The sequence below is a fragment of the Ovis aries genome, chromosome 15, assembly GCF_016772045.2.
Source record: "Ovis aries strain OAR_USU_Benz2616 breed Rambouillet chromosome 15, ARS-UI_Ramb_v3.0, whole genome shotgun sequence".
Taxonomy (NCBI): Eukaryota; Metazoa; Chordata; class Mammalia; order Artiodactyla; family Bovidae; genus Ovis; species Ovis aries.
The window spans coordinates 32,783,378-32,801,868 of NC_056068.1; the positions used below are offsets into that span (position 1 = coordinate 32,783,378).

General features: G+C 42.3%; 1 long non-coding RNA gene across 4 annotated transcripts in view; it reads right to left on the bottom strand.

Annotated features, from left to right (window-relative positions):
- Positions 1 to 11,854, bottom strand: part of LOC105602212 (uncharacterized) — a 305,023-nt gene extending 293,169 nt beyond the window's left edge. For all 4 annotated transcript variants that reach the window (XR_009596614.1, XR_009596613.1, XR_006056340.2 and 1 more), the window contains exon 1: positions 11,446 to 11,854. This is a non-coding gene — a long non-coding RNA (uncharacterized LOC105602212). The remainder of the gene's footprint in view (positions 1 to 11,445) is intronic.
- Between the last annotated feature and the right edge of the window lie 6,637 nt (positions 11,855 to 18,491).

The following is an 18,491-nucleotide window of genomic DNA, read 5'->3' on the forward strand; positions in this document are numbered from 1 at the left end:
TAGTTATTTTTCCTCCCTCCCTCAGTCTGATTATTGAGTAGCTTTTCCACTGCTCTTGAGTTCTCCAAGTCCTTTCACCACAGATTGCTCACAAAGGTGAGGGCTGATGAAAATTTAATCTGAGAGAAAGTTCAGGGTCCACCAAAAACAGGATGCTCAGAAGGGCTTTTGGTATCTCCACGTATCAGCTACTAAATGTCACCCCAAATAAATAGCCTATGTTAAAGTGCCATGCTTGCTATGTGAACACAGTGTCAAAACAAAACCCTATGCCTAAGTACCTCATGGAGAGAAATTCTGGAATTTCCATTGCTCTGTTCCAAGAGCCTATTTTTCTCCTGTAGCTGTTCCCGTGTGTGTGTGTGTGTGTGTCTGTGTGTGTGTGTCTGTGTCTGTGTGTCTGTGTGTGTGTGTTTTACTTCCACAAACTGCATTTATTGAATGACATTATTCTCTTTTTCTTCTCAGTTTGAGCCTAACCTTCTTCCTCATATGCAGCTGAATTTCAGTAATGAAACACTTCAGTATCTCAGGCCTCACAATTATCTAATAGACTGTATTTTTTATATTCTCAATTTTGTAATTGCACTAAAATACCTTCCCCTTGCAGCTCAGTTGGTAAAGAATCAGCCTGCAACGCAGGAGACCCGGGTTCAATCCCTCAGTCGGGAAGATTCCCTAGAAAAGAAAATGGCAACCACTCCGGTATTCTTGCCTGGAGAATCCCATGGACAGAGGAGCCTGGCGGGCTACAGTCCATGGGGTTGCAAAGAGTTGGACACAACTCAGCGACTAAACTACCACCACCATACATAATACAAATGCTACCATCTTTACCGTTTTTTAATATACAGTTTAGTAACACTAAGCACATTGACATTACTGTGCAACCATCACCACAATCCATCTCCAAAAATTTCCACCTTCCCCAACTGAAGCTCTTGTACCTATTAGAGAAAATCTGGCCGTTCTCCCCTATCCGAGCCCCTGGCAACCACCATTCTACTTTGTCTCTATGCATTTGACTTTGGCGGGGACCTCCCGTAAGCGGAATCATATAAGAGGCATACCCCTGTTTTCTTAGTTTTATTGTGTTTCAAGTTGCTGGGCCTCACGGGTACATTGTGTTCTTTATGAACTGAGGGTTTGTAACAACGGTGCCTTGAGTAAGTCTGTCGGCACCATTTTTCCAACAGCGTTTATTCACTTAATCCCTCTGCCACATTTTGGTGATTCTCACAGTATTTCACTCTTTGCTTATGATCATATTCAATATTTGTTACAGTGATCTGTGATCAGAGATCTCTGATGTTACTACTGTAATTGGAGGTGCCACCGAGTGCACCTAAATAAGAGGCAAATTTAACCAATAAACCTCCTATCCCTTCTGACTGCATCACCAACCAACTGGTTCCCAATCTCACTCTGTCTTGTTGTGTGTGTTTGTGTGAGTTGCTCAGTCATGTCCAATTATTTGTGAACCCTTGGACTGTAGCCTGCCAGGCTCCTCTGTTCACAGAATTCTCCAGGCAAGAATACTGGAGTGGGTTGTCACTTCCTTCTCCAGAGGATCTTCCCAACCCAGGAATCAAACCTGGGTCTCCTGCATTGCAGGCAGATTTCTTACTGTCTGAGCCACTGGGAAAGCTCCTATTTCCCGAGACACAGCAATAGTGAAATTAGGCCAGTTGATAACCCTAGAGTGGACCCTAAGTGTTCACAGAAGAGCTGCAAGTCTCTCACTTTAAATTAAAAACTAGAACTGCTTAAGTTTAGTGAGGAAAACATGTCGAAAGCTAAGCGCCTGAGCTTCCCTGGTGGCTCAGTGATAAAGAACTGGCCTGCCGATGCAGGGGACGTGGGTTTGCTCCCTGATCCAGGGAGATGCCACATGCTGAGGAGCAGCTAAGCCTGTGCACCACAACTACTGAGCCTGTGCTCTAGAGCCTAGAGGACATAATCACTGAGCCCACAACTCAGGAAGTCCGAGTGCCCTAGAGCCTGTGCTCCCACAAGAGACGCCACTGCAATGAGAAGCTCACGCATTGCAACTAGAGAGTAGCCCCTGCAAGCCACAACCACACAGCAAGGAAGACCCAGCACAGCCAAAAATAAATAAATAAAATTATTTGATAAAAAAAAAAGCTAAGCCCCTTGTGCCCAAGTTAGCCACGCTGCAAATGCAAAGTAAACATTCTTGCAGGAAATTAGAAGTGCTACTAAAGTGAACAACAAATGATGAGAAAGTGAAACAGCCTTATGGCCAGTTTAAAGAAAGTTTTAGTGGTTTGGATAGAATATCAAACCAGTCACAACATTCCTTTAAGCCACAGCCTCATCCAGAGAAAGGTCCTAATTCTCTTCAATTTTATGAAGGCTGAGAGAAGTGAAGACGCTGCAGAAGAAAAATTTGAAGCTAGCAAAGTGTGATTCATGAGGTTTAAGGCAAAAAGCCAACTCCATAATCTCAAAGTATTTTACAAAATGAAGCAACAAATGCTGATATAGAAACTGGAGCAAGTGATCCAGAAGATCTAGCTAAGACAATTAATAAAGATGGCTGCCAGACACAACAGATTTTCAGGGCAGACAAAACAGCCTTCTCTTGGAAGAAGATGCCATCTAGGACTTTCATAGCTACAGAGGAGAAGTCAATGCCTGGCATTAAAGCTTCAAAGGACAGGCTGATTCTCTTGTTAGGGATGAATTCAGTTGGTGACCTTAAGTTGAAGCCAGTGCTCATTTACTATTCTGAAAATCCTAGGACCCTAAGAATTATGTCAATTCCACTCTGCCTTTGCTCTTTAAATGAAACAAAGAAGACTGGAAGAGAGGATGTGTTTGTATCATCATTTACTGAAAACTTTAAGCCCCTGTTGAGAACTACTGCTCAGGAAAAATATTCCTTTTGAAATATTACTGCTCACTGACTACACACCTGGTCACCCCAGAGCTCTGAGGGAGATGTACAATGAGATTGATGTTGTTTTCATGCCTGTTCATACAACATCCATTCTGCAGCCCATGGGTCAAGGAGTCATTTTGACTTTCAAGTCTTATTATATAAGAAATATATTTCATAAAGCTATAGCTGCCATAGATAGTAATTCCTCTGATGGATCTGGGCAAAGCAAATTGAATACCTTTTGGAATGGAAAAAAATGCCATAAAGAGCATCTGTAATTTATGGGAAGAGGTCAAACTATCAACACTAATAGGAGTTTAGAAGAAGTTGATTCCAACCCTCCTGGATGACTTTGAGGGGATCAAGACTTCAGTGGAGGAAGAACTGAAGATGTGGTAGAAAGAGCAGGAGAACTAGAATCAGATGTGGAGCCTGAAGATGGGAATGAATTGCTGTAATCTGATAATAACATTTTCAGGGATGGTGAGCCGCTTCCTGTGGATGAGCAAAAAAATGAAAACGGATGCTTAAGATGATATCTACTCCTGGGACAGATGTGGTGCAGACTGTTGAAATGACAACAAAGGATTTAAAATATTATATAAATTAAGATGCTAAAATAGCTGCAGGGTTTGAGAGAACTGACTTCAATTTTGAAAGGAGTTCTACTGTGGGTAAAATGTTATCAAACAGCATTGCATACTATATCCAGTTCTGATGAAAGGAAGAGTCAGTTTATGTGACATACTTCACTGTTGTCTTAATTTTAATAAATTGCCGCAGTCACCCCAATCTTCAGAACTATACCCTGATCACTTAGCAGCCATCAACAATTTCCACCAGCAAAAAGATTATGACTCACTGGACAATCAGATGCTGCTTAGCATTTTTTAGAAATATTTTAAATTAAGATATGCACACTGTTTTTAGACATAATGCTATCTCACAGTTAATAAACTATAGTATAGTATAACTTTCATATGCTCTAGGAAACCAAAAAATTTGTGACTTGCTTTATTGCTATCATCACTTTACTGCAGTGGTCTGGAACCTAATATCCAGTATCACTGAGGTATACCTATATTTGTCTTTCTATGTCTGATTTGTTTCACTTAGCATAATATCTTCAAGGTTCATCCATGCGGTAGCATGCATCAGAATTTCCACCTTTTTTTTAGATTGCATAATATTCTATTGTGTTATATACTGTTTTTTGTTTATCCACTCATCTGCTGATGGTCACTTGGGTTGCCTCCACCATTTGGCTCCTGTGAATAAAACTGCTGTGAACATGGCTATACAAATATCTCGTTGAGATCCTGCTTTTACTTATTTTGGTTATACACTCAGAAGTAGAGTTGCTGTATCATATGGTAATTATAGAGCTGCCCTAGTGGCTCAGTGGCAAAGAACCTGCCTGCCAATGCAAGAGACATGGGTTTAATCCCTGGGTTGGGAAGATCCCCTGGAAAGGGAAATGGCAACCCACTCCAGTATTCTTGCCTGGAAAATCCCATGGGCAGAAGAGCCTGGCAGGCTACATACAGTCCATGGGATCGCAAAAGAGTCAATTATGACTTAGTGATTAAACAACAACGACAATGGTAATTCTGGGTTTAACTTTTTGAGAAACTGCCATAGTGTTTTCCACAGCAGCTGAACCATTTCACATCTCTACCAAAAGTGCACATGGTTCCAATTTCTCCGCATCCTTGCCAACACTTGTCATTTTTTTTAAAGTAGCCCTCCTAATGGATGTAGTGGTTCTCCCATCTTCTCAGAGAGTTTGGGGGAAACTTGCATGTGTCAACAATTTGTCTGGTACGCTGACTTGCTGTTAATTTCTAGTTTGCATACAGAAACTTATGCTCAAACAAATGTTGTTCTGGCTACATTTTCTATACAGTCTTCCTGTCCTTTCAAAGTCTTTTGTCTTCCACTAATTTAGGAAATGTAAAGTTAATTTGGGCAATTAAAGAGACTTCAGGGGAAGGAAACAAAATGTCCATCAATAGATGAATGGACAAAGAAAACGTGAGATACACACACACACACGGAATACAATTCAGCCATAAAAAAGAATGAAATTTCGCCATTTGCGACAACATGGATGGATCTAGAGGGTATTATACTAAGTGAAGTAAGACAAAGTAAATATCAGATGATTTCACTTACATAAGTAATCTAAAAAACAAATAATAAATAAACAAAGAAAACAGAAAGAGCCTCACAGATACAGAGAACTGGTGATTTCCAGAGAAGAGAGGGCTTGGGGTATGGGTGAAATACGTGAAGGAGAATAAGAGGCACAAAGTTCCAGTTACAAAATAAATAATTCATGAGAAAGTAATATAGAGGATAGGTAATATAGTCAATAATATAATAACTTTAAATAGTAACAAATGGAAACTAGACTTGGCATGGTGATCATATCACAATGTATGTAAATGTCAAATCACTATGTTGTACGCCTGAAATTCATGCAATGCTGTATGTCAACTCGATTCCATTGTTGTTTAAAAAGATAGTTTTTAGACCTCTGATTCAAAGCAGTTCGTCTAGCTCTGTTGATCATGCCACCTACCATTTAAGTAAGTGAGGTAGAAAGGCTTTTTAGAAGCAAAAAAGTGAAACACTAGAACTCTGGGATAACAGCCAGGGGATAGGTATAAAAGAGATGCTTGTGTAGCAGCCTACATTTTTCTAAATCACTTTAACCTTTGATCTTCCCACCTGAAGGCATTCCTGCTTACATTCCACTTTTCAGATGTACAAACTGAGGCACTGTGAAGTGAAATAACTGACTCAAAGTCACACAGCTGAAAGATTTCAGGGTCAGGACCCAAATCCCAGTCATGTCACTCCAATCCTGTTTTTAAACTACATGATACTACCTAATAATGACTGAGGTCTTCATTTCTGAAGCTGCAAAATTTTAAGGATCTAACTATAGGCAGGGCTGCTGCTGCTGCTGCTGCTGCTGCGTCGCTTCAGTCATGTCCGACTCTGTGCGACCCCAGAGACGGCAGCCCACCAGGCTCCCCCGTCCCTGGGATTCTCCAGGCAAGAACACTGGAGTGGGTTGCCATTTCCTTCTCCAACGCATGAAAGTGAAAAGTGAAAGTAAAGTCGCTCAGTCATGTCCGACTCTTAGCGACCCCACAGATTGCAGCCTACCAGGCTCCTCCATCCATGGGATTTGCCAGGCAAGAGTACTGGAGTGGGTTGCCATTGCCTTCTCCAACCTCCTCTTGGGTTCACCTCAAAAGGCGGGGGGTGGGGGGTAATTTCTATATGTTGTTCCACAGCTCCCCAAAGGCAAGCAGTGCATACAGCATGAAGCACTATCTCTTCCTGGGACCAGACTTGCCCAGCTCTGGACAACTCATGTGATGGATCCAGAATTAGACAAGAACAGGTATCCTCCATCTAAGAGGCCTAGAGAAGTACTACTCAATAACCAAGTCTACTGGACCACAGTCATCTTTTTTCCACCTAAAATGCTTTGTGGGCGCTTTCCGATTACACAAGACAAATGCTCAGTTGTTCAATTACATGAACCCTTTTTGCCATGTGCAGCTGGCCCTGGGTAGCCACAGGATATCGGTTCCAGGAATCCCCACCTTCCCATAGGTACCAAAATCCACACATGGAGACTTCCCTGTTGGTCCAGTGGCTAAGACTCTGCACTCCCAATGTAGGGGCATGGGTTTAATCCCTGGTAGGAGAACTAGGACCCTGCATGTAGCAACCAAGAGTTCACATGCTGCAACTAAAATGTCCTGTAAGCTGCAACTAAGAGCCAGCACAGCCACAAAACTAACTAAATATCATTTTTTTAAAAAACTCCAAACATGTTTAAGCCTTATGTACAACAGGGTGGTATGGTTGACCCTGGCAGACAACCCCTGGTTGGTTGAAACCGAGGATGCCGAACATGCAGATACAGAGGACCAACCATATACTTCTCCCTCAGGGCAGATTTCCTCCTCTTTAAGCTTCCCATGGATATTCTGAACTTCGAAGATTGTTAGTAAAATAAAATCTAGTGTTGGGTACATAACAGATGCTCAAGAAATTGAGACCCAGCTACCCCATCCCCTGGGAGTGACCTTCCCTTCCCAGCAAGGACAAGTGGCTGAAGGCCATGGCAAGGCATCTGAAGGAGAACACGACTAAAGAACTTAAGAGGATTACACCTCTGCGCATCCTCCACTGCTCCTGCAGCCTACTGCACGCTTCTGCTTCTCCATACCTGTTTTGTTAGTCTGTGCTTTCCTTCACATGCACCATCTATTCAGCTGGATTGAACATGTTCTGAGGGAAATGGCCCTGCATCCCTGTGATGGTGGACTTGGGGCTTCCCAGGTTCAGTGGTAAAGAATCTGTGTGCAATGCAGGTGATGCAGGGGGTGTGGGTTTGATCCCTGGGTCAGGAAGAACCCCTGGAGAAGAAAATGGCAATCCACTCCAGTATTCTTGCCTGGTTCTGGCGGGCTACAGTCCATGGGGTTGCAAAACGCTGGACACAAATGAGCATGCATGCATGCCATGATGGTGGATTTACATTTCTCTATCCGGAGAATACTCAATGAGAAAGCAGTGGCTGGGTCAGAAACAAGCCCTTGAGTTCTCTAAGGGGATCTTGATAACACAATGCCAAGGGTAATCCCAGGAGCTTCAGGGTCCAGATAATCCATCAGTGTAAACAGCCAAGTTGGTGCTGTTCAGAAGGGCCAAGAAAAACAAATTCATGACAATTCTACGGCTTGCCTGTATGTGTGCCTTCCCTCATTTGTCTATACCTACCAGACCCATGGTCTGAGAATAACTCAAACTATCCACTCTTCCCTTCATAGAAGATTCCTCCCATGCTAGGAGCCTGCACTTGAAGGCCCTCAGAGATAACTACTTGTTACTCAACAGCACTGGTCCTCTTAGACAATGACCTCCCTCCAGCCTGTTCCTGAACAGAGACCAAGGAGACCCCTGCTCTTATCTCAGTTATCTCCTTGGGCCATTCAGCACAGTTTGAGTTTTCAGTCAACATGCCTAACTCATCTGATGATGCTAACTTACCATCACAACCATCCTGAAGATCTAGGAGTTGAGCTAAGAGCTGATTGAAAGCAAAAGTGTTAGTTGTCCAGTCCTATCTGACTCTTTGCAACCCCGTGGACTGTAGCCCACAAGACTCCTCAACCCGTGGAATTTTCCAAGTGAGAATACTGGAGTGGGTTGCCATTTCCTTCTCCTGGGGATCTTTCCAACCCAGGAATCGAACCCTGGTCTCCTGCACTGCAGGCTGATTTTTTACCTTCTGAGCCACCAGGGATTGGGAATCCCAATCAGAAGAGCTGACATTTAGCTTGGGTAAAACAGAACACAAACAACAATGAGAGCATGCATCGTTCAAAACACTGGAAGGTTTACTCTGCATGAAGCATCATCTCATATAATTCTGATGGCCAACCCTGTGCTAGATACCCCCAATCTACATACAAGGAAACAGAGACACAAAGAAACTCAGAAAAGTCTGTGTACGCTAAGGCCATGTGACACAAACTCAGCCCATGCACCGCAACTTCTGAGCCCTAGAGTCTGTGCTCCACAAGGTGCCATCGCAACGAGAAGCCTGTGAACCGCAACTAGAGAAAGGCCCACACAGCAACAAAAACCAAGCACAGGCAAAAATAAACAAATAGGATAATTTTGGAAGGCCATGTGCTTTGTCATTACTCCACACGGCATATACCTAGAGGTCCCACAGTCAGGATTCAAAGCTAGCTCCCCAATGTCCTGAGTGTGACTGTGGGTGATGTACATAACTTTTCCAGCCTGAATTTTCTCCTTCACCACGGGACTAACAATAAAGTTTCTGGCACTATCACTCATCTTACATCCATGAATCATGGAACTCCTCCTATTGTATTATCCCTGCACCTCAGGAAGCCTAGAGGGTCCCATCTATATTCAGGATGGTCTAGAACTTGAGATCCTGAGTTGGGCAACCTGAACTCCCATCCTCTTCCTGACCTCAGGTAGCAAGTCATTCAATCTTTTGATGTTCATCATTTGTCAAAGGAAAATGTCAACACTGGCCTGATCTCTTGTAATGAGTAGTGCTGAAGGTAAGACAAAAGGAAAGAGGCAAAAGATCCCTGAAAGATTTGCAAGCACTTCTCCAAGTTAAGAAACCATCCTAGTAAGGGATTCAGTTAGAGAAATTGTTGCACAAAATAACTACCATCATCTAAAATGTCAGAGAGTGAGTGGGGAAACTGACTCCAAGATACAGAAACTCAGCCCAGACTGCTCTTGATTATTGCATAGGTAGAGTCTTAAACCGGAGCTTGAGAGCTCTGGCTGCTGGTTCTAACTCGGCCACTGCTCTGGATAAGCCACTAGGCTTCACTGTGAAATAAGGATATGATGCTTGCCTTCTCCAAGCCCAGAAGGTAGGGTGTGGGCAGGATACAGAAACACTCATAGCATTTGAGACAAGAAAACCTCTAGAAAGTCAATTATATGCATTTTTTTCAATGTGATGTCACACTTTTTCTTTTTTCCTCCCACTCACTCTCCCTTGTCACAGTCTAAATTTTATCCAGATGTGAACATGAAGAGGCCTGTCTTTGTTTGTTCTCTGCCTCTATGCATACCCTTTCATTTTCCTTTGTGCCTCAATAGGTTTCCCTACTATTCTTTAGAACACAGGCCATGCTGAAAAGGAGAACAAAGTTGCAGAGGGATGCAGGGGAGTCAGGAAAAAAAAAAGAGGTATAGAATGCTCCAGAACGTGTGTTTCCTCTCTCTTAACACAGACAGAGGCAAGACAGGGAGAGGGTCCTTGAGTCCAGACCAATGCCATCAGCCATGCAAAGCCTCACAGGTGGTGTGCACGCGTACACACACACACACTTTCATGGAAAACTGTGCTCTCCCATCCCAGAAAGGATTTGTTGTTTCAATTAAACCCATCAAGCTCTACACCACATGTTAGGAAAGAAAGGAAAAACCAAATCAAGCCTGAATTACTTTGGCCATCTCCTTGGGGATCGATCCATATCAAATAAACCACCATCTATGCGTTGGAGAGGCTTTTACTTATGAAAAACAGAGGCAGGTGCAGAATGGCAGCAATGGTACTAAATCAAAACCCCGAGAGCAGAAGAAAGTGGATCGAGATGCATCCACTTAGCTCCTCTACTTATGTCGAAATCGCAGGATGGGGAGCGAGCAGATCACGGCCCTGGTGGGGTCTGGCTTCTTCGTCCTTGTCTCCCTGAGGTCCCTTCCCTCTGAGTTTGCTCACTGCTTCAGCTGCCCAGTGTGAACAGATGGACAGAAGTTAAAAGAACAGGTCAGCCCACCAACTAAACTCTTATTTCACATGCTGCCCCACCTCTATCATCCCTTCTTGGGACATAAAGATGGAGAATGAAGGGCAGAGGTGCGAATGCATTTGATTTCCTACGAAACTGTGCTCTTTTCATTTACATCCCCTGAATAGCTGGCTAGTCTGATTTACACATTGATAATATGTGATGCTTTGTATTCCAGCAAATATTTAATCCCTGACTGATCAATAATCCCTGTCTGGCTGTTCTTTTTTTGAAAAGAAATAAATCCCCTTTTTTACTCTTAAAATTCTTGAATAAAATTAAGCTGCTTTAGCCCAGGATGCACTGTTCCTACGTGAAGCCATGTGGTTTCATAACCTCAGTCCTCGGATGTTTTAAAGGGGCTGCCTTTGCCAACTTGCTATTTTTGAGATCCCAGCAGCTCTCTAATCAGAGTTTTCTGTGTCATCCATTGATATTCAAGTCTGATCTGCCCTTTTTTAATTAAGAAAGTAAAATTATTAACCAAAATCAGTGAGTATATAGCAGGCAATATTTTTGCATTTACTTCTTATTTTCACCGAGAAGGTCCTGATTTTAATTCCTTCATTACAAACCTGTTTCTGCCTTTCTAAATACTCTTTCCCTCCAAAACTACATTTAAAAAAAAAAGTTCCACTCCTACACTAATTCTAAAATAAAATCTGTACTCCTTTCCCCTTTTCTCAGCGTTATAGTTGAACATTACAAAAAATGCACATTAAACATAGAAAGAGGTGGCTCTCCTCTCTCTAAGGGGCTCCCAGTGCAGCCTCAAAGCCCACCAAAAGTTCCAAAAACAACAGCAACGGAAAACAAACTCTCTTTCATCTTTGGCAGCAACAAAAGCAATAACTTTCACCAAACCAACCCACGCCAAGAATTAATATAATACAGAACACATCCACACTCAAGACCATTATGGCTACATCAGCTTACCACAATATTTGTTTGAAAAACACATAATTTGCGGTAGAGAGAGAGAACCTCTAATACAAAAAAGAGGTTCTTTCAAATGCAAATGAACCAAAAGATATATCTTCCCTGTGTTTGGAAAATCGCTCCAACATATGAAAAACATACTTTTTGTGTGGAAAAAAAATTTTTTTGATGTACACCCACTTAGTTGAAAAGGCAATTAAATTTGCTGTAGATTACCTTAACAGTTGAGAAAAGTTTAACTTCTGGCTCCAGAAGTCCTAAGGACTTTATTAGCAGACCTAAGTAGTCTTCTGTTCCCAGGTAGCAAAGTTTCTTTTCTTCTCCACTGAAATGCTCGTGTGAACACTGAAGGACATTGTATTACTGAACTGATCGGAAAAAGATATTGTTTCCAATCTTCTGGCAGGAAGAAAAGAGAGAGAGACAAGAAAGAGAAAGAAAGAAAGGGAAGAGAGAGAGAGAAAAGCAGGGCAAAATGCAGTCTAATCGAGCATTCTTCCTCGTGGAAAAAAAAAAAAAGTAAATCCAGGATTCTGGACCGGGTTCAAACATAGCTTGACAGCCTACAGGAGAATTTACACTGAGCATGCTTAGCCCCGCACGGCTTGCATGAGACACACTTAATGAATATTACTTCCTTCCCACTGGCTATTCCTGCTGGAAGTCCACACCCACTCCGCTTTCAGAAGTCAGGAATTTAGCTCCAGCCAAAGTCCAGAAAACACGCTTATGGAGAGACAAGGCCTCACCGATCCATAAACTTTCAGGTTATGACCTGCAGGTCAGTTTGACAAATAGAACATGAAGGTGAATTTTTTTTTCTGCTCTTGGTTGTGTTCCCAGCTCTGTGCCTGTCCTAAACTGCAGCTCCCCTGGAGAAAAGAGAAATTGCTTTTTTTCTAAAGAACACCACATCTTAAACGCCAGTGTAAAGGCCTTTCCAGATGAAGCTTCCAAACCCAGATTAGAATAAAGGTCATCTGTATATCAGAACACACTGTGACAATGCTTGGACTTTCAGGAATTTTTTTTTTTAAATTTCTATCCCAAATGTATTCTTTCTGATAACTTATACATCACGTCTTTCCAAAATGCTATACACCAGTAGACAGTGTTAAAATATGTTCAAAATTCAGATTTAATCTGTCCTGCTGCCCAGGTCATACTTAAAAAAAAAGAAAAAGGTTTTAATTTTCAAACAATGCTTTCCCTCTCTCTAAATCTCTTTGTCATGTTTAATGATGGGAGGCCTGAGATTCTGAAAAAATGTAAAAATGGACTATTTCTCTGACAGTCCAAGAAGGCAGGATTTTTACCCTGCAAATGAAAAAGGTTGAAGAGAGAAAACTTTATATAGACAGCATAGTAATGAAAGAGTATTTTATATTTAAAGTAATCATAATAATAAAATATCTTTTGTTTTTCTTCTGACATTTTCAGGGTACCATTCATGGGTTTCTGTGCTTTATCAAATTACAAATTATAAATATGATTAAATACTCATTTGGAATTAAAGTACTTATTTGCCCAGACATATACACACACACACACCAATTTGTGTTTGAAAAGAAATGACGTCACAGAGGATGAAAAGCAATAGAAATTTCCTAAGTGTACAGGGAAATATGATGCACTCAGCCTCTAATACAAAGCCTGCCTAACTAGTATTGATTTCATGGATTAACACAAGGGGCTTCTGTATACCTTACGAGTAAACCCATTGCTTCTTCATACCTGTAACATTTTTAGCAGCCACTGAACTGCTAGGACGTATTTCCTTACATAAGAGCCTTGCAGCATAAACTATCTCCTTGTCTGCTGTTGAATGAATAAAATTTCCTCAGACACATTTTCCTTCCTGTAATTATGAAGTCTGGAGTGAGTACAGACTCACTGTGAGAGATGATGGGGGTGTTTTATTTGTTTTAGGCTTTGCCTAAGGGAAAAATAAGATTTAGCCCCCTGTTTCAAGTATGTTTATTTGTCCCCTGTTACAGAGCAAACTAAGTTTCCAGCATGGACTTCCCTGCTGGCTTGGTGGTAAAGAATCTGCCTGCAAGGCAGGAGATGTGGGTTCAATCACTGCGTCAGGAAGATCCCCCTGGAAAAAGAAACGGCAACCCACTCCAGTACTCTTGCCTGGGAAATCACATGGACAGAGAAGCCTGGCGGGCTACGGTCCATGTGGTCGCAAAGAGGCAGGCATGACTTAGCAACCAAACAGCAAAGTTCCCAGCAGTTAGATGAAGCCCAGGAGAAATGGAATTTCAAAATATGTAACAGGGCTTCCCTGCTGGCTCAGTGGTAAAGAATCTGCCTGCCAATGCAGGAGACATGGGTTTGATCCCTCATCCAGGAAGACTCCACACACTGTGGAGCAACTAAGCCTGTGAGCCACAACTGCGGAGGCTTTGCCCAAGGGAAAAAATAAGGTTTAGCCCCCTGCTCCAAGTGTGTTTATTTGTCCTGGTACAGAGAAAACGAAGTTTCCAGCACAGGCTGCCATGTTGAGCCTGCGCTCTAGAGCCTACGAGCCACAGTGTGCCACAATACTGAAGCCTGCATTCCCCAGAGCCTGCGCTCTGCAATAAGAGAAGCCACCGCAATGAGAAGCCCGCACGCCGCAACTAGACAGCAGCCCCTGCTCTTCTAACTAGAGAAGAGCCGGTGTAGCAACAAAGACTCAGCGCAGCTAAAACTAAATAATTTTTTTAATAGAAAAGATGAAATAATCTCATCGCCTGCCATACAGTAAAATAGGAAGGACGCTTGTTCATTTGACCGAAAGAGATGGACTAGTGATCAGAGAGGCCCCACAACACAGAGACAAGGGGCCCTTGATCAAGGTTGGTGCTCTGACCTTAGACAGCCAGGCCTCCCTGCCATCACGGGATAGTGGGTTTGTTTATTTGTTTGTCTTCTCCCATGAGAATGAGCACTCATCTTGAATTTAAGGGTGCTGTCGATGGAAACAGTCATGCCTTTTTCAGCTCGAATTTTAAAGACAATTTTATGCAAAGCTATGATGGTTTTTACAATGACAGCACACTCATCCGTTTAATTGAAAGAACATTTACTGAGCCCCTACTCTGACACTCATCTGGGCCCTAGAAATTGGGTAGTGGTTGAGATGGACATGGTTCCTCCCCTGGGGGAGCTTATGATGAAAGTATAAATAAATAACCATGTAAACAAATATGAATGTAAGCAAAGGGAAAGAATCAAAGGGAAATGACGAGAAAGAATAAGCTATGAAAACCATGGTGGGTGGGGGGGTGGGTGTGGGTATCTCAGGGCTTGAAGCCACAAAACCAGGAAAATGTGAGGCATATTTGGAAAACTAATTATTTGCCAATCTAATGTGGGTTAAAAAAGAAGGGTGGTACCTTTAGCAGAAATCAGGAAATCTGGAGAAAGAAAATCATGTCTAATATATGGTTAGCTCAAATATTTACTGGATTGAGTATGTTGAGTTTAAGGGTTATAAGGATATCCAGCCTACACGATTATTTTATTCAGAAACTATGTGTAACTATTAGTAGGAACCTGATTACAGTTTCTTAAGTACCCACAGGTTTGTTTTTCTCTCATTTAAAATAAATTCAGAGGTTGACAGTTCAAAACTTGGCCACTCAAGCCTTTGTAATTTTTTGGTCTATCATCCTTAATGTACACTGTTTCTGCTTTGGTTTGCTTTATAGTCCAACATGGCTGCTGGAACTCCAACCATCACATCTGCTTTCCAGAATTTAGAAAGCAGCACGGGTCAAGTAAAAAGTAAAAATGACTGCTGTAACAAACTACCTCAAATTTAGTGACTTAAAAAATATAAACACAACTGACTTGGTCTCTTTCGGGTATCACTAAAGTGTGAAGGGCAGCATTTCCTGCTAGCCTATAGGAGGGAACCTATTTCCTTGTCTTTCCCATCTTCTGGAGGCCATGGCATTCCTTGGTTTGGGACCCCCTTCCTCTACTGGGGTTGAGTCCTTCTTATGTTGCATTACTCTGAACTCTTCCCTCTTTTTTACTTTTTGGGATCCATGAAATTACATTGGGTGTACCTGGATAATCTAGGATGGAGCTGATAAGCAACACTGTATCTGCAACTTTAATCCTTCTTTTCCATGTAAGGTAATATATTCAAAGGCCCAGGGATTAGGACCTGGACATCTTTAGGGAACATAAGCCTGCTTTCTACACTTGCTTTCAGCTGATTTACCTATCTTCAGCTGATTTACCTATCCCAATACAGATTTCTCAAAAGCTTTATCCAGTGTCTCTCTCTTACATCAGTGGCCCCTTCTTTGATAATATTGCAGCCTTTCCTAATATCGGCAGCTTTGGACACAAATATCTAGCATTTGAAGCCAGAACCAAGCCTGGATTATTGCAAAAGCATCTTAATCAGTTGGCCTTGTTCTAGACTGCACGGTATGTGAGCCACTGCAAGTTAAATCTTTCTAAATCACATATGATTAAGACAATCGGTGTTTTTAAATCTCCATCACTTACCTATTTTCTATGAGACAAGCCAAATGCCTTAGCTAGATGCATAGGGCTTTTCATATGCTAACCCTTAGTTATCTTTTCAGATTAATTGCTACCACTTGCTCTAACTCCAACAACCCTTCAGCTCCTCAGGAACCTACAATCTATTGGTCCTGCCACTTTTTCACTATCCTTACCCCAACTTTTCTCTTGACCAAGGCATGGGCAACCATCAGAGTTCTCCCTCTGTGCACACCCTCAGTTCTCCTGAGCCTCTCTCAAGTCATCACACTAACAGAGCAGAGGGGATGCTGTGGTGGCCTGGAGGAGTCAGCTCTGAAGGTTCCTAGTACAATACCAATGCCAGGGGGTGTGGCGGGGATTTGCTGCTGAGGGCTCACAGATGAGTCTCTCCCTGAGCACTGTCCTCAGCCAATCGGAGCTACCTCACCAAGGCTAGACCCCATCCTGATAGTTCCCTGAGCAGGTACGAAAGCCAGGCCCCCTGGGCTTCATTTGGAACAATACTGCCAGTTCTCTGACAACAGCACCGCGCTTCTACCTTCCTCTGCCCCATCCTGCCACCCTCACTCCTCTACAGCTGTTTCTCCCAGAAGCATCCCCAAAGCTCCCTACACGCAGATATCTACCTCCAAGTGTGTCTCAAGAAACTAAACCTAGAGCTACCATATGATCCAGCAATCCCAGTCCTGGGCATATATCTGGAGAAAAACATGCTTCGGAAGGATACGTGTACCCCAATGTTTATTGCAGCACCGTTTATAATACCCCAGACATGGAAGCAACCTAAATGTCCATTGACAAAGCAATGAATAAAGAAGATGCTCTGTGTGTATATGTACATATACATACATACACATATGGTGTTCCTTGTGGCCCAGTCAGTAAAGAATCCGCCTGTAATACAAGAGACATGAAAGACATGGGTTCAATCCCTGGGTCAGGAGGATCCCCTGGAGAAGGAAATGGCAACCCCACTCCAGCACTCTTGCCTGGAGAATCCCATGGACAGAGGAGCCTGGCAGGCTACAGTCCATGGGGTCGCAAAGAGTTGGACACAACTGAGTGACCAACACACACTCATAAAACATTTATATTATACACACAAACAATGGAATATTATTACTCAGCTATAAAAAAGAATGAAACAATGCCCTATGCAGCAAATGGATGGATTGGAGATTATGATACTAAGTCAGACTTAGAGAAAGACAAATATCATGATATTGCTTATATACAGAATCTAAAAAAAGTGATACAAATGAACTTATTTACAAAACAGAAACAGACTCACAGAGAATGAATATATGGTTATTGAAGAAAGGGTCGGGGGAGGGATAGATTGGGAGTGTGAGACTGACATATACACACTGCTATATTTTAAATCACCAGCAAGGACCTACTGTATAGCACAGGCAACTCTTCTCAGTATTCTGCAATAACTCAGATGGGAAAAGAATTTGAAGAATACATGTTTATGTGTAACTGTATTACTTTGCTGTACATCTGAACCTAACACAACACAGTTAATCAACTATATTCTAATATAAAATTTTTAAAAAAATTTTAAGAAATTCTGACCCAAGACAATTGGTCCCATGAGTTCTTGGAAGCAGACTCTAAAATGAATTTTGGAGCCACATCACCCACCAGCTGGCTGGCAGTAAAGACCCCATCACTGGGGTGAGAGGTATGCGTGGCTCCTGGCACGCTCCCATGGTACAACTGTTGTAACTTCCACCAGCGGTAAACTGGGCAAGTTGCTGGTGTAATGAAATGCACTAGGAAGGATATCTCAGGAACATGAAAGACACAGACCATGAAGTTGAATAGCTGTTGTTGGGGGTTACTGATGCGAGGAATGACAGTGAAAGGCTGTGGGTGATTAATCATCAATTAAAGGTTAAGTGTGAAAGTCAGTTGGCCTCTTCAGATGTATTTAAAGAGAAATTCTCTTTTGCAGCTGGAGAAACAGAAAGCTGAGGACTAGGGCAACTTAATGATAGCTGTAGCAGAATTCCAGAAGAAGTTGAATTCTCAGCCCTTGGGGAACTGCTACTCCACAATTAGGAAGGAATGGAACCCTGAGTCTGGGGATAGGGACCTGTATGGTGATGAACTTGAAAATCTAGAATCTCCAGTTACCCATGAACTTCCTAGACCTGTAACAGTGGCCCACTCTTCCTTGTTAAAAGCTGGCATTTATGCCTATATAAGGACACTTATGCCTTTTTTAGGTCTTGGTTATACAAAAGAATAGTACCACCTCTTGAAGGACTGCCATGGAGATGATTGATAAAAGATGGTTCTTACTAATCCTTAGGGAAAGATGATGTGCAGCCAATAAGGAAGTTGCTTAATTCATAGAACCAAAAGAAATCAAGCGTGGATCCTAGGAAACTAAAGGAAGTCACTCTGATCACGAGTCAAAATCTTTTGGACAAATCCAGAACCCACTGCTTGAAATACAGGCTGATTTCCCATGAAGAAAATGTATGGAATAAAGCAAGTATTTGTTGTTTTTCAGTAGCTCAGTTATGTCCAACTCTTTGCAACCCCATGGACTGCAACACACCAGGCTTTCCTGTCCTTTACCATCTTCCAGAGCTTGCTCAAGGTCATGTCCATCGAGTCAGTGATGACATCCAACCATCTAGTCCTCTGTCATCCCCTTCTCCTCCTGCCTTCAATCTTTCCCAGCATCAGGGTCTCTTCCAATGAGTAGGCTCTTCAGGTGACCATTGGAGCTT